Raw genomic sequence first — 17,858 nt, 5'->3', positions numbered from 1 at the left:
AAAGACATTTTGTGCCCATGGATTGGAAGAATTTATATCATTAAAATAACCATACTGCCCAAAGTAATCTACAGATTTAATACAATCCTTATCAAAAATACCAATATCTTTTTTCACAGAAATAGAAAAAAAAATCCAAAATTTGTATGGAACCAAGAAAGAACACAAATAGCCAAAGCATTACTAAGCAAAAAGAACCAAGCTGGAGGTATCACACTACCTGACTTCAAAACAGACTACAAGTAACCAAAACAGCATGATGTTGGTATAAAAATAGACAAATAGACCAATCTAATAGAATAGAGAACCCAGAAATAAATCCTCATATTTATAGCCAACTGATCTTCAACAAAGCCACCAAGAACATACATTGGAGAAATGACACCCTTTTCAATAAATGGTGCTGAGACAAGTGGATAACCATACTGAGAAGAATGAAGCTGGCTATCAGATACATAACCTGAAGTAAAAAAAAAAAAAAAAGAAAAAAAAAGGAATGAAACTGTACCCCTATCTTTCACCATATACAAAAGTCTACTCAAAATGGATTAAATACTTAAACGTAAGACCCGAAACTATAAAACCACTAGAATATAACAGGGAAAACTCCTCAAGATACTTACCGGTCTAGGCAAAGATTTTTATGGCTAAGACCTCAAAAGCACAGGCAATAAAAACAAAAATAGGCTGGGCACGGTGGCTCACACCTGTAATCCCAGCACTTTGGGAGGCCGACGTGGGCAGATTGCTTGATCCCAGGAGTTCAAGACCAGCCTGGGCAACATGGTAAAAACCCATCTCTACCAAAAAAAGTACAAAAATTAGCCAAGTGTTGTGGCACATACCTTTAGTCCCAGCTACTCAGGAGGCTGAGGTAGGAGGATCACTTGAACCAAGGAGGCAGAGGCTGCAATGAGCCAAGATCATACCACTGCACTCCAGCCTGGGCAACAGAATGAGACCCTGTCTGAAAAAAAAGAAAAACACACACACACACACACACAAATGGAAGTATATTAAACTAAAAAGCTTCTGCACAGCAAAAGAAATAACCAATGGAGTAAAGAGACAACCTCTTGAATGGGAGAAAATATTTGCAAATTACTCCTCAAACAGGGGACTAATATACATAATACACAAGGAACTCAAATCAACAGTGGAAAAAATAATTTCATTTAAAAATGGGCAAAGGCCTTATTTACTACAAAACAGAAATGTCTCATGACTTTTCTACGTGTACCATATTTTAATAGATCTCATACACTAGAATTCAGATCATGAATGACTGACAGAATATTTTGCTGTGCAGTCCTGATTTAAAACTAAGACTGGCTTGTGGCTAAATGAGTATGTGCAGTTTGTGAATTTAATAGTAATTCCAATTCAGTAAATGCTATTACTGTTTACCCCTTCCAAAGATATGATTAGACTTCGTTAGTAATGTTCAACTTTCCACAGAGATGGTGAGGGCCATCTTAAAACTTATTGGAGATTGGTTTTATTTAGATTTATATAACTGTTTATGTAAATATATTTAAATACTGGGGAAATTTCTTCACTGTCTCAGAACAAAGCAAGATTCACCTGTGTTTTGTGTTCATTTGCCTCTTAAACGCAAGGGTTGAAGATAAATAAGGTAGCAATGTCTACTTTATATTTTTGGCCTTAACTATGCCAATCTAATTAGAATTCCCTGTATTTAAAATGGTTCATTTTACTTATTGAAAGGCATTTTAGTGTGGGGTTTATGTGTAATATCAAAGATTATTGAACACTTCTCATATTTTATAGATCTATAAGGTCACATGCTTTTAAAATAGTAGCAAGTTAAACTTCACTCTTGAATTCTTTAAAATCTAAGTCAAACTAAGTTATAATTTAGGATTGTCATTAAGCAGACTTCAGAAACATAAAACTGTAGAAACTGCTGTGTATTTGTGATTGGGAATGGTGCTTTTGCCAACTTAAAAGGATTAAAGTAGAGGAGATATACACAAATTTTAAAATTATGTATGATCATAAGACTTAAGATAACTAAAAAGAAAACCACAGATCATGGGAAAAAATGGACAAAGGCCATCAATTGACATTTCCTGAAAGAAGACATACAAATGCCCTATAGGTATATGGAAAAAATGCTCAACAGCACTAAATCATGAGGGAAATGCAAATAAAAACTACAATGAGATATTGTCTCACCCCAGTTCTAATGGCTATTTATTATTAAAAAGACAAAAAATAACAGATGCTGGTGAGGATGTGGAGAAAAGGGTCTTTATACACTGTTGATGAGAATGTAAATTAGTACAACTACTATAAAAAACAGTATGGAGAGATTTCTCAGGAAACTAAAAGTATTAGTTTTAGTTTCAGTAGTCACAATATTGGGTATCTATCCAAAGGAAAAGAAATTAGTATGTCAAAGTGATACCTGTGCTCGCAGGTTTTTCACAGCACTATTAACAATAGCAAAGATGGCCAGGCGCAGTGGCTCACGCCTGTAATTCCAACACTTTGAGAGGCCAAGGCAGGTGGACCACCTGAGGTTGGAAGTTCGAGGCCAGCCTGACCAACATGCTGAAACCCCTCTCTACTAAAAATACAAAATTGGCCAGGTGTGGTGGCGCATGCCTGTAATCCCAGCTACTCAGGAGGCTGAGGCAGGAGAATCGCTTGAACCCAGAAGACAGAGTTTGTGGTGAGCTACGATCACGCCATTGCACTCCAATCTGAGCAACAAGCGCGAAACTCCGTCTCAAAAAACAACAAAATAAAACAATAGCAAAGATACGGCATCAACCTAAGTATCCATCGATGGATGAATGGATAGAGAAAATGTACTATATATACACAGTGGAATACTTATTCAGCCGTAAAAAGAGTGAACTCATGGCCGGGCTTGGTGACTCATGCCTGTAATCCCAGTACTTGGCCTCCCATTTGGGAGGCCAAGGCAGGTGGATCACTTGGGAGACGGAGTTCAAGACCAGCGTGGACAACATGGTGAAACCCTGTCTCTACTAAAAATACAAAATTGTCTGGGTGTGGTAGCACCCGCCTGTAATCCCAGTTACTTGGAAGGCTAAGATACAAGAATTGCTTGAATCCAGGAGGCGAAGAATGCAGTGAGGTGAGACTGTACCACTGCATTCCAACCTGGTTGACAGAGTGAGACTCCATCACAAAGAAAAAAAAATGAAATCATGTCATTTGCAGCAAGATGTATGGAACTGGTCAGTATGTTGCAGAAAATAGGCCAAGCACAGAAATACACATACTACATGTTCTCACCCATATATGGGAGTTAAAACCTTGATCTCATGGACATAGAGAATTAAATGATAGGCAGATGGTCAGTAACTGGGAAGGGTAGGTGGGGGAAGGAGGAGGGGATGAAGAGAGGTTGGTTATGGGTATAAACACACAGTTAGATAGGAGAAATAAGTTCTACTGTTTGATAGCAAACTAGGGTGATTACACTTAGCAACTAGAAGAGAGGACTTGAAGTGATAACAACATATAAAAATAATAAACACTCAAGGTGATGGATACCCCAATTACCCTGACTTAATCATTACACATTCTATGTACCTAACAAACACTCATGTCTAACCCATAAATATATAAAATATTATATATCAATAAAAGAGAAAATAGTTGTACTATATTTACTTTGTCAGAGCCATTATATACTACACTCTCTCCCTCTTTTTTTTTTTTTTTTTTTTTTTGGAGACAGGGTCTTGCTCTGTCACCCAGGCTGGAGTGCTGTGGCATGATCACAGCTCACTGCAGCCTCGATGTCCCTGACTCAAGCAAGCGATCCTCCCATCTCAGCCTCCCGAGTAGCTGGGAAGGTGTGCATCACTACACCCAGCTACTTTTTTAAACTTTTCATAGAAACAGGGTCTTCTTATGTTACTCAGGCTTGTCTGGAACTCCTGGGCTCAGGCAATCCTCCCTCAGTCTCCCAAAATGCTGGGAGTATAGGCGTGAGCCGCTGTACCTGGCTTACTCACTCCCTCTTAACCAGTGGTGTGCTGGAGCCAGTTCATACCAGCTCAGGAAAGCCAATTGTTAAATTTTCAGGAACTTTGCAAGCTAGTTGTTAAGCACATCCATTATTTAAATTAAATTATATACTATATAACTATATATGGTGTATAAATATTACTATATAATGGTGTGGTGAGCACATCACTTCTCAACTCAGCATTCAGTGACATCAAGTTACTATCCTGAAATCAGCCATGGTGGAAATATTTATACCATAGAAATTAGCCAATGCTACAAATCAGGACTTGTTTTATTGTTTTTCATGATTGTCTTAAGAAAGTGATAAAGAAAATATTAATAATACCAATTAAACTTAAGTCTATTGTGTATATAGCCATTACATTTTAGATAGCATCCAAAAAAATGAGTAAATATTTAAAAACTATTATCCAATACATCAAAGAAGTCCCTTATATCTTTGACAAATTTGTGAACTTCTGATATACATCTTCATTGTTTCACATTTGTCTTACTCATTAACATAAAAATATCAACCAACATTCATGTTAGAAGGAATCACTCATCAATGACATGAGCAACTTCTTTACTGAATCAGGTAATAGTCATGCATTTATTCATAGTCTGATATTTGTGACACTATTATTGCAGAGATAATTTTTAAAACTGTTAGTGGATTTCGCAAAAAAATAGCATCTCACACTAAAGTTATAGGTACAGGCTGAAAAACCAGGTATTTCAACTTAAAATGTACATCATTTCTAAAAAAAAAAAACAAAAAAACAAAAAAAAAAAACACAGTGCTGCTCTTACCCCTCAGTTAGTCTTAGTTATACGGTTAATATATTTCATGCTTACCAGTCCTTATTCTGATGTCTCTAGTCATTCTGTTTGTCTGAAACTCATTCTCTTGTAGATTCTTTAGGTAGTATTCATTGGAATATGGTCCCTGAGTTTTTGTTTGCTGACAACAATGTGTGGTCTTCATCTCTGAAAGTCAGTTTTGCTGAATATAAAATCTTTAGCTCACATTTTCTTTCCTTGCATATCTTAAATAGGGTACTCCATTCTTATCTAGTATAAAGCATTCTGTGAAAAATTCAATGATCTCTATTTCTTTTCCTTATAGGTCACATGCTCTTTTTTTCTAGATGTTCACCCTGTTTTTTCTTTTTCCTTAAAGTTTAGTAATTTTACTAGAATATGTCTTGTTATTGGTCCTTCTGATTGGATATTCTCAGTTACACTTTCAATACATAATTTTGAAACTTTTTTTATTTCAGCAAAGTTTTCTATATTCCAGTTTTTATTATGTGTTCTGTTCCTTTACTTTGGTTTTCTTCTTCAGGGACCCTATAATCCATGTAGTCAATATAGTCTTTGCCTGTCTTTAATATTTATCACTTCCTTTTGAATCCCTTTAGTGTCTTTTCACATTTATTTTTTATGTTTAATTTTCCTATTTTGCACCTTCTATTTCTTTTATGGCAGTATTTATAGAGTTTGTTCACTTTTATGTTCCTTCTAGTTTAGTCTTCACTTTTGAAATTATTTTTTCTTTTGTTTCTTATTCTTTGCTGAATTCTGCCACCTCATTTCTGAGTTTTCCTAATTGTGATATATTTGTTCTGTCGTGTCTAACATTTTCTTCATATCTTTTAGTTGTTTTGAAATAGTAGGTCATAGTTTTGATCTTTCTGTCATAGAAGTATTATTCTCTGTACCTCTTATTCTTTTTCTTTTTTTATTTTTTATTTTATTTTTATTTATTTATATATTTTGAGATGGAATCTCGCTCTGTCGCCAGGCTGGAGTAGCGCCATCTCGGCTCACTGCAACCTCTGCCTCCCAGGTTCAAGTGATTCTCCTGCCTCAGCCTCTCGAGCAGCTGGGACTACAGGCGTGCACCACCACACCCAGCTAATTTTTGTGGTTTTAGTAGAGACGGGGTTTCACCATGTTGGCCAGGATGGTCTCAATCTCTGAACCTCGTGATCCGCCTGCCTTGGCCTCCCAAAGTGCTGGGATTACAGGCGTGAGTCACCGCGCCCAGCCTCTTTTTCTTATAATAACTTTGTATGAGATTTGACCTTAACATTTTTTAACTTCTTAGTTCATGTGAAAATAGTTTTTCTGGACACCTAGAATAAGCAGGGTACAGGAAACCTCTATCATCACAGAGTTCCCTCTTTGTGTGGTTGGTGCCCAATAAGATGGTAGCTCGCTTTCTGAGCTTTCTTGGCTCTGTTTCCACACTCCACTTCAATCTGAACCGTCTCTTTCCTTCCATCTCTATTGTTTCTATCCTGCTCAATTTTGATTCCACTCCCATGAGTTTCTCAGTGTGGACCTCTTACCCAGAAGGGTCCACTGTCAGGTCAGTTTTGAGAACTCCTCAGGGATAGACTTCTCTAGTTTTCTCAGTCGTTACTGCAGAACCCTTGCACTCGCTTGGTGCTGAAGAAAGCAAAACCCCTCCCTCCAGGTTTCAGCTGCTCTTCTCCAACCTTGCTTTCCGGTGAATACTTGTTGGCTACTTTAGGGTTCTGCTCTTTTTCTGTTCTTCCTTCTTCTTTCTCCTGCACAGTTGCTGTTTGTGTTTTATGGCTACTGGTGTTTTGGGCCCCACCCATTTGTAGTTTGGAGTTTGTGGGGGAAACTTTCTATTTAGTTGTGTTGTAAATGGAGTCCATGAGTTTTTAGTTCTGTCTCTCAGTTTATCTGACAGTTTTTATGTAGAAAATAAAAGACTGAAAAACTACCTTATGTGGAGAAATACAGAGACTGAAACTATGCTGCTGCCATCATCATCTCCCCAGAATTCTCTGTCTAAAGTTAATTTTTGTATAAAGGTAGAGGCCCAATTTCCATGTTTTCCCACCTGGATAACTATTTTTCCAAAACCCTATAATAACTATTTTTCCAAAAGTCTACTCTGTCATTGCTTTGCAATCCTGCCTCTGTTGTACATCAAGTGTTCATAGATGCACAAGTGTGATGAGTTTGCTTCTGGACTCTCCATTCTCCATTGGCTTAATCACCTATTCCTATGCCAGTATCTCGCTGTTTTAACAAATGAATCTTTATTAAAATTCTAATATCTGGTAAAGAAATATCTCCTTACCTTATTCTTTTTTGGAAGTGTTTGGTCCTTTGTTCTTCCATATACATTTCCAAATCAAGTTGGTTAAGTTCCTTTGAAAAACCCTGTTAGAATTTTAGTTGAAACCGCATCAAAATTTTTCAACAATTTGAGTTGCAGTTTATATTATGACATTGAGTCTTCCTATCCATACATTGTATGGGAGATTTATTTGTTTTCTTTGAATTTTTAGAAGACCTTTATAAAATGTATTATATAAGATGAACATGTTCTGGGGATCTAATGTACAGCATGAGTGGTGATAGATTTGTTAATTACTTTGATTGTGGTAATCATTATACAATGCATATGTATATTAAATCATCATGTTGTACACCTTGAATATATGTCTTTATTTGACAATTAAATATTTTTGAAGAAATTTGTATTAAATAAATTTACTTTATGGTAAATCCTTTACTATCTTGCCAGCTCTTCAATATTTTGGGAAGATTTTTAAAAATAATTTTGCAGCATTTTTAATCATTTACAAAAAGAAGAGAAACTCAGATACCCAACCAGCAATATTATTGAAAATAGTCTTTTCAAGCAGAGTTAATATATCCCGCTTAGTACTTTACCTCTTGGCAGCCAATTAGTATGATATGAAAAGGTAAATATGGGCCAGGTGCAATGGCTCATGCCCGTAACCCCAGCACTTTGGGAGGCCGAAGTGGGCAGATCACCTGAGGTAAGGAGTTCAAGACCAGCCTGGTTGCCCATGGTGAAATCCTGTCTCTACTAAAAATACAAAAATTAGCTGGACTTGGTGGCACATGCCTGTAATCCCAGCTACTCAGGAGGCAGGAGAATCGCTTGAACCCAGGAGGCGGAGGATACAGTGAGCCGAGATCCTGCCACTGCACTCCAGCCTGGGTGACAGAGCAAGACTCCGTTGCAAAAATATATATATATATTTTGAAAACTTCAAAAACTATTTTTAAACATTTAAATATATATACATGGATATATACACAAAGAAATACATGTATAGATGTACATATATGACATATATACATATGTAATGTACATATAAATGCAGACTCTGTGTGTATGTAGACAGTTTATGAGTGTGTACACACTTTTAAAAAGAAAGAGAATAATAGACAAAATTGGTTGTTTACCTCCTGGAAGAAGGCAGGAGGACAGAATGGGAAAGAAAGTAAAAGTAGATATAGGTTATTGTTAATTTTCTAATTCTTGAATTGGATAAGTTTCCTTTAAATCTATTATATTATGAGTAAATTTGAATTGGATAAAAGTTTCCTTTAAATCTATTATGAGTAAATTTAAAAGATCTTTTAATCTTTTAATATAACATGAAATAGTTAAATGAAATACAGAAAATAAATTTAAATTATAAAAACAAAAACATTTTAATGTTCATGTGTGCATGCCTGATCACAAGTTTCATTGGGACATATCAAGACAATCTATACATACATAAGTACATTATTGAGCCTGTTTATTTTTTGCCTCTTTTTTAAAAAAAAGATGGGACTCACTGCATAAAAGTGAACTGATTAAAATCTTTGATCCAGAGTGTGGTATCATTACCATTGGTATATGTGTGATCTTTCTTTTTTTATTTTTTTATTTTTATTTTTTTGAGACAGAATCTCGCTCTGTCGGCCAGGCTGGAGTGCAGTGGCGCGATCTCGGCTCACTGCAAGCTCCGCCTCCTGGGCTCACGCCATTCTCCTGCCTCAGCCTCCCAAGTAGCTGGGACTACAGGCGCCCGCCACTACGCCCGGCTAATTTTTTGTATTTTTTTTTAGTAGAGACGGGATTTCACCGTGTTGGCCAGGATGGTTTTGCTCTCCTGACCTCGTGATCCGCCCGCCTCGGCCTCCCAAAGTGCTGGGCGTGAGCCACCGCGCCCGGGCAGGAGGATTAGCCGGGCGTGGTGGCGGGCGCCTGTAGTCCCAGCTACTTGGGAGGCTGAGGCAGGAGAATGGGGTGAGCCCGGGAGGCGGAGCTTGCAGTGAGCCGAGATCGCGCCACTGCACTCCAGCCTGGCCGACAGAGCGAGATTCTGTCTCAAAAAAATAAAAATAAAAAAATAAAAAAAGAAAGATCACACATATACCAATGGTAATGATACCGCACTCTGGATCGAAGATTTTAATCAGTTCACTTTTATGCAGTGAGTCCCATCTTTTTTTAAAAAAAAGAGGCAAAAAATAAACAGGCTCAATAATGTACTTATGTATGTATAGATTGTCTTGATATGTCCCAGACCCCAATGAAACTTGTGATCAGGCATGCACACATGAACTTTAAAATGTTTTTGTTTTTATAATTTAAATTTATTTTCTGTATTTCATTTAAGTATTTAAAGTTATATATACCTTTATCATACACCATTAGAGTAAATATTTTAAGAGACTCGTTTTAGATGTGAATATATGGTGTACGTGTGTGTACATACACATGTATGTATTCAAACACATGTCCCAGCCAAAAAGTTTTTGAAAAATATTGCCCTACGTAATCCAGAAGTCTACCTTGTTGCCAATTGGCTCTCTTCAGCTTCATTTTTTTCCTTTGGTGTTGACCTTTTTATCGACTAAATTAGACCATTTTAAAACTGCACGTGTTTATTCCTGGGTTCCTTTCAGATCTCTAGGGCACAACTGCTAACAGTGGCCTTGGAGTTGAATGCGGCTGGGAGAAGAAATCCAGGGAGTTAGCAGCCTCTCTGATTTCAACACACAGGACCATCTCTCACACCTTTTCATGGTGACAGCTGGGAACTGCGGCTGGGTTTTTGTTTTTGTTTATTTGTTTGTTTGTTTGTTTGTTTTTAGATGGCCTTATCCCTTCCCAGAGAGCACAGGAGTTTGTAAATTGAGACAGGAAATCACGGGGAGTTGATAAATGTTAGAAATGTCTTTTAGGAAAACAGTTTGGAGACAAATAGTCTAGAATCTTGGGCCACCATTGGCGTGAAATTCTAACATATAAAAACCTCAAAGTGCCCTCTGCTGGCAGCCAGTGTTCACCGCCACTAGTCTGTAATTACAAAATCATGCAGACTTCATTGGTACCTACTCAGTTTTAAACTGATACAAAGGGAGTTATGCTAATATTTACTATTATGCTCTCCAACTGACAACATGGAAATGGCACCCCATAAGTTAGAATAGCTCTAAGTTACACAGAATCTACTGTTAAAAGACAGCTTTTGCTAAATGATTTTAAGTATTACAAACAAAACAAATTTATACACTAATTGAAAATGAAATGGACTGGTCATTTAAATTATTGAGAATAATTGTTATATTAAAACTAACTGTTTTGGCCGGGCACAATGGCTCACGCCTGTAATCCCAGCACTTTGGGAGGCCACAGTGGGTGGATCACTTGAGGCCAGGAATTTGAGACCAGCCTGGCCAACATGGCAAAACCCACTCTACTAAAAATACAAAATATTAGCCGGGCTAATATTTTGTATGGCTCGCACCTGTAATCCCAGCTACTCGGGAGGCTGAGGCAGGAGAATCACTTGAACCTGGGAGGCGGAGGTTGCAGTGAGCTGAGGTCATACCATCCATTTTGAAGAAGCTTTAATTAAAGAAACTTTAATTCAAGGTATAAATCTCTTTTGAGTCCTTACTTTACCAAACAGTATTTTATATAGCTAAGTAAATTAGGATATTTTTGATATGGAGTGAATATTTTTAAAAATTGTTGTTAGTTTTGTGATATTGTCAGCTTTCTGATACTATTGCTATGTTAAAATATTCCTAATATAAGCAAGTGGAGAGCTGATGGATGAAACATGCATAGTGAAGTGTTGGTAATTGTTGAATGAGCATGATGGCCACACAGCGTTCACTATTCTATTCCCTCTAATTTTTTGTATGTTTTAAAATGTCTAAAATAATACAACACATCTATAGACACACATACTCATACTCATACACACAAACACAAGCATACAACTACAGTGCAATGTATTTCAGATTGAAATTTTCTTATGATAGGAAAAGTACATAGAAGTGCCACCTTCTATATTGTTGTTCAAACGCTATAGACACACCAGTGACATTGGTCACTGAGCTGTTTTACTTAAAAAATAAAAAATAATAGAATAATAAAATAAGTTATTAGTAGTAGAGTGTGCTACATTTATAAAATTAACATTTTGTGAGCAAGTATAACTTTAAAAGAATTTTTTGCAAGAATCCCCAGGAATATATGAGTTCAATTCATTCACCACTGTATAAGTGCAAAACATGTGATATAAAACACTTATCAAAAATGTTCTGCGGCCAGGTGCAGTGGATCACACCCACAATTTCAGCACTTTGAGAGGCTGAAGCTGGAGGATCACTCGAGCCCAAGAGTTCAAGACCAGCCTGGCAAACATAGTGTGACCCCATTTCTATTATTTAAAAAAAAAAAAAAAGTCTGCCTGGCCAGTGGCTCACCCCTGTAATCCCAGCAAGCACATTGGGAGGGAGAGGTAGAGGCAGGAGGATCGCCTGAGCCCAGGAGTTTGAGACTAGCCTAGGCAACACAGCCAGACTCCATCTCTACTATTTTTTTTTTTAATTAGCCACGTGTGGTGGCACCTGTCTGTGGTCCTAGCTACTCAGGAGGCAAAGGCAGGAGACTTGCTTAAGCCCAGGAGTTAGAGGCTGCAACCGAGCTATGATCATGCCACTGCACTCCAGCCTGGGCAACAGAGTGAGATCCTGTTCCTTTAAAAAAAAAAAAAAAAAAAAGTTCAAATTGTTCTGAAAAAAATTTTTTTTAATTTAAAAAGTTATTAACTAAGTTTAACAAACTAAATCTTTTCAATCACTATCAGCTTCAACATCAACAAGGGGAGAAAACTATCACCAAGAATATTCAGCAACACATGTAAAATAATCCAAATTCACCTAGTTCACTATCTACAACGAAGACAGCCCCTTCACAATTCTAGCAACTTTTATTTTACTCTCATCTCTCACCATTTCCTCCCTGCACCCCAGGTAATTTGCTGCTCCCCAAACTCATCCCAACTCCCACATACCTCTAAGCCTTTATACCAACTGTTCCCTGAGCTCCTCCTCACCTGGTGAGCACTTACTCATCAGTCGTTCAAAACTTGACGCAGAAGTCTCCTCCAGTGTAGAAGCCTGGCTGCAGGATCCAGTTTTGGGTAGGTAACTAGTGGGAGGTGCTTTCTATAGCTGTTTTGTTGACTACAGCTACTCTGCTGTCCATAACTGCTCAGTTTCCCACAGGTGTTCTGCTGAGAGTAACTGCTCTGATCATAGCTGGTAGGAGGGTAGGACGGAGGTGCAGTGACTGGCTGCATGGGGTAGCTCCCAGGTACCTGGGGATAACTGTAGTTACTCTGTCCATATCTTAGGCCAGGCTGGTTGGTAAACCCTGTGCTAGATTGAGGTTGACTAGTCTCAATGGGCTTGTTACCATCCTATGGTCTTGTAGGTGCAGTGGCTGCTGGCTGCTGCTCATAGGCTGGGTAAGCAGGCTGAGTGCCATATGCAGACTGAGCAGCTTGGAGGCCTGGGTGGTGGTGACTGTAGCAGTGGTGGTATCATAAGCACCAGTGCCACACCCCTGGACAGGCTGGCTGTATGCCTGGGGGGCAGTTGTAGTAGTATAACTAGTGGGAGGCTGTCCATAAGAAGTTGCATAGCCCATAGGTTGCAGTGGTCTGAGCCTGGGTATAGCTGACATCAGTGGGCTGTCCATAGGTTCCATAGCTTTGTTGCCCATATGCCTGGGTGGTCTGTGCATATCCTTGAGCGGGCTGGGCAGCGTAAGCACTGTAGCCCTGCTGCACTGCAGCTTGGCTATAGATACTGTAATCCGTTGACGCCATTTTCTCTCCTTCCTCCTCGTTCTCTCAACATCCGTCTCCTTCTTGCTCCCATTTAACTTTTATCTAAAAAGATTACAGAAATCCTATTCTTCCCAATTTTCAAAGTTCTAATAATCTCATGCCTATATATTGAGGTCATTAAAACATTACTATAACTTTGGATATAATTCAGTGGACCAATGATAATGTTTACTCTCTAAGAAAAGAAACTATGAAACAATCTAGTTCTAGATCTTTATATAAAAGATAAACAAAGTAACTCATTTTCCAGTATGAATATTAACTTGCTATTTGTAAATTGTCTATATTAAATTATCAGTTAAGCCTTCCCTGATTAATAATATTCCAGAGATTATATTGATTATAGTAGATAATTAGGTAAAAACACAACCATACAAAATTCTATTTTAAGAATTTTGAGGACAAAATTGGGAGAAATGTGGGGCAAAAATCTACAACATGGTTATTATTTAATAGATAAATATAAACTATGCAGTTAGTCCTCCATATCTGTAGGTTTCACGTCAGCTAGGTTCAACCAACCACAGATGGAAAATATTCAGAAAAAAAGAATAGTTTCATCTGTACTGAACATGTACAGTCCTTTTTTTCTTGTCATTATTTCCTAAACAATACAGTATAACAAGTATTGACACAACATCATATTGAGAATTACAAGTAATCTAGAGAAGAATTAAAGGATGATGTGCATAGGTTATATGCAAATAACCATATTATATAAGGGACTTGAGCATCTGTAGATTTTGGTATTTGCAGGGATCCTGGAACCAATCCCCTGAGGATACTGATGGATGATTATATTTACTGCCACATCCCTTCAGAGCACTTTGATCTGTATTACAAGCTCTCATGTTCCCTTTTGTTTAATTACATACTTTGTTTCTACAGTAACTCTAAAGCATATAACCAGTTGCAATGTCCCTAAGCCCTTTACATGGTGAATTTTTTTCAGCTAATAAAGAGTAATAATATAATCCTTGTGTAGAGCTTTATCTTCTTCCTAAACATCTCTCAATTAGTATGCAACAGGATTAAATACAACTGAAGTCTCACTATACCATTTTGAATAATTAGGAGGAAAAATAGAAATTCTAACCTAGGCACCTAAGTCTTGTAGGAATTTACTGCCACCTTCAGGTTTTAATGAAAATGCACTGGGACTGTAGCTTTTACATTTCCAGATGATAGTCCCTGGTTAATATAGTAGAAATATTAATATTATTTTCTGGCTTTAGAAGCAAAGTACTACTATCTAATTTAGATTGCAGTACAAAATGCATTCAGGAAATGCCTTTCGCCTTGTCTTTTTGTCTTTTGTGATTCTTTCAATAATGTGTAATTGAAAATTAAAGTCTGTTTTTTATCAGCCATTATAATTATATACTAGAAGTTCCCAGATCTGTGTCCAGAATGTACTTTGTATCATTGTCTAAATCTAGTTTTTTAAAAAAAAACTATTACAGCAAACTGTTTTAAATGTTCCACGTGTCAATGCCTTCCAGCCAAAGGCCACCAGGAACACACCGGCAGTTGCACAAGTTGGGTTTCTTGCTCACTTCAGGGAGGGAGAAACCACACCATAGGGAACTGTGGATGTCTGAGTAAGAAGGTGTTAAAAGGGACTTATAGGATTTGGGCTTTTATTGGGAGATTTTTGGTAGGGTTTGAGGAAGTGGGCTTTGCTCTGGATAAAATGCTGTCCGGAAGTGGGGGCAATCCCATAATTTAGTGTCTTAATGAGTTTTACTTATAAAGCACGTGGAATGAAGTGAGGCTAATGCTATAATTGGTAAAGAAGCAGAAGTCATTCACATTAGCCAGAATAGGGGAATGTTCCACATTTTTTGTGGTTTGCAGACTGACTTTGTTTTTGTCTATATTTAGACAAGATGTTGTTGGGGTGGGCGTTGACCCCACTTCCTCACGGTCACAGAGTGGCCGTGATGTTGGTGTTCCGTGAGATTGTTTATGTTCAACAGAACACCAAGGCCTATCATGCAGTTCCTAGTTGTCAGGGACTGCTTTTCTCTTTCTCATGCATATATTTGTAATTCCATGAATACCTTTTTTTTTAATTCCTTGAATTTGTGCTGAAATTATAAAAGTTTGTGATGATTTTCAAAGTGGATATCAACAGAATATGAAGCTCTAAGTATGCATCATAAATGTTGCAAGGGTGCGAAATCCAGCTCAAAATCATTTGGAAAAAGGGGAATTTATTAGAAGACCCACGTAACACGAGGAAGACCGGAGTGCAGATGGACTATGAGTCAGCTCATAGCACGAGGCTAAATGCCAAGAAACTCCCCATCCATCCACCTCTCATCTCTTCAGCTGTCTCCACAGGGCAGGAAATGTAATTGCCTATAATTTCCAAACTTTATTGTCCCAGTTCCAACATAAGAGGGAGACTGATACTTTTTCCTGCAGTTATAGTTTAAGAGATCCAAGAGAAGGGTTTTAATTGGGGCAGGCTGAGTTACACGTTCACCTAGTGCACTCAACTAGGACCAAGAATTGTGGAGTATTAGAGAAAGAGGTGTTCTCATTAGAACCACACAGTCAGATCAGGGAAGAAGCATTTCCTGGAAAAAGTAGAATTGAAGTTCTGGGTAAGCAAAAGATTTGAAAAAAAGATTTAAAGCTGGGAGGAAAAAAAAAATCAGTTCTGGGTTCTAGAAATGTAATATTTGCTATAAAGAGAAAAATAAAAATAAAATAAAAAGAGAGAGACCCAGTTAGGCCATCACAATTATTTCAGTAAAATATACGAGAGGCTTGAACTAGGGCAGCACCAGTGGGAATAGCGAAAAGAGAATGCTTTCAGTTAGAAATGTTTCAGAGTTAGAATCTACAGGACTAGCTAATTCCATAGATGTGAGGAGAAGTCAAATTCATAAACAGCCCTTACATAGGATTTATCATGTAACATGCCCTGTTCTACACACTTGACATATATTCATTAAGTCCTCACCACAACCCTATGAAGTATTATTTCCATTTTCAGATGGGGAAATTGAGGCACAAAAAGGTTAAGAAGTTACCCAAGGTTGACCGGGTGCAGTGGCTCATGCCTGTAATTCCAGCACCTTGGGAGGCCGAGGCAGGTGGATCACCAGAAGTCAGGAGTTCGAGACCAGCCTGGACAACATGGTGAAACCCTGTTTCTACTAAAAATACAAAAATTAGCCAGGCGTGGTGGTGTGCACCTGTAATCCTAGCTACTTGGGAGGCTGAGGCAGGAGAATCACTTGAACCCGGGAGGTGGAGATTGCAGTGAGCCGAGATCACACCATTGAACTCCAGCCTGGGCAACAAGAGCGAGACTCTGTCTCAAAAAAAAAAAGAAAAAAAAAAGAAGTTACCCAAGGTCATACAGCCGATAAATGGTAGAGTTCACATCCAGCTAATCTGGCTCCAAAATTCATGAGTTTAGCCACCTGCCACAACCTCTCCAAGGTCTGAATTTATGTGAGTCATTGTGTGTATCAAGGGTGGAAGCACAAATAGAGTACATTCCAGACTGGGAGAGGGATGTGCACAGGAGATAATATTTGGTTTTCTTTATATTAAGTTGTAAATGTGTTAAGAGAGTAACAGATGGAAATGCCCAATGGGCAACTTGAATATATAACTCGGGTAAGGGTAGAGGCTTAAATTTAGAATTTGTTAGGACCTAAATGGTAGCTGAAGCCAATGAGTGAATGAAATCTTCTAAAAGGAGTAGAATGATGGCCTAACACGCAGCCCAGAGAAAAACAAAGAGAAGGTAGAAGAATGATCTTCAATAATGACCTAGAAATTAACTAACCCAGTGTTTCTGATGATTAGGAGAAATAGGCATCATCATATGCTGTTAGTAGGAGCACAAATTGGTACAATTTGTTTGCAGGGAAGTTTGGCAATATCTAATAAAATACAAATTTTCCCTACCATTTTTTGACCCAGCAATTCTACTGGAAATTTATGCTACAAATATACTCTTTCCTAGCATCAAAGATATATGTATAAGAGTGTTCCCTGCAGCCTTGTTTAATAAGAAGGAAGAAAGGGAAGGAGGGAGGAAAGACGGAAGGAAAACAGCAACCTCAATGTTGATTAGTATTGTGCTGGCATTCCACACCATAGAATTCTATGTGGTTATTCCATAAAAATAAATACCATGTGGTCATTAACAAGAACAAAGTAGATCTCTGGGAACTTCTATGGAAAGATCATCAACATGCACTAGAAATATTCAGTGATGGGGGGGAAAAGACAAAAAAAAAAAACAACAACCAACAACATATGTTTAAAAAGAAATAAAAAGAGAGGTTATATTAGTTCATTTTCATGCTGCTGATAAAGACATACCCAAGACTGGGTAATTTATACAGGAAAAAGGGGTTTAAGGACTTACAGTTCCACATGGCTGGGGAGGCCTCACAATCATGGCTGAAGGCAAAGAGAAGCAAGTCACATCTTACGTGGATGGCAGCAGGCAAAAAGAGAGAGCTTGTGCAGGGGAACTCTCGTTTTTAAAACCATCAGATCTCGTAAGACTCATTCACTATCATGAGAATAGCGTAGTAAACACCCTCCCCCATAATTCAATCACTTCCCACCAGGTTCCTCCCACGACACAAGAAAATTAATTCAAGATGAGATTTGGGTGGGGATACAGCCAAACCATATCAGAGGTATAGGAGAATACATGTAATGTTCCTTTAGTGTAAATAATAGGCCTGCTGTACCCTTTTCTACTTACCTGGCAGAAAAACAACCAATATAAAACATAGAATTTTACAGAACCTTTTAAAATCTTCAGAATAGAGGTACAAAAAGAGCAAATCCAGA

At 37.9% G+C, this 17,858-nt stretch overlaps 1 pseudogene; it reads right to left on the bottom strand.

Moving 5' to 3' along the window:
• Positions 1-12,101: 12,101 nt before the first annotated feature.
• LOC134808284 (RNA-binding protein EWS-like) lies at positions 12,102-13,094 on the bottom strand (annotated as a pseudogene).
• Between the last annotated feature and the right edge of the window lie 4,764 nt (positions 13,095-17,858).

This window comes from Pan troglodytes, chromosome 15, assembly GCF_028858775.2.
Source record: "Pan troglodytes isolate AG18354 chromosome 15, NHGRI_mPanTro3-v2.0_pri, whole genome shotgun sequence".
Classification (NCBI taxonomy): Eukaryota; Metazoa; Chordata; class Mammalia; order Primates; family Hominidae; genus Pan; species Pan troglodytes.
Note: the sequence above shows the minus strand (reverse complement) of the source record. Positions and strands in the feature narration are given on the sequence as shown.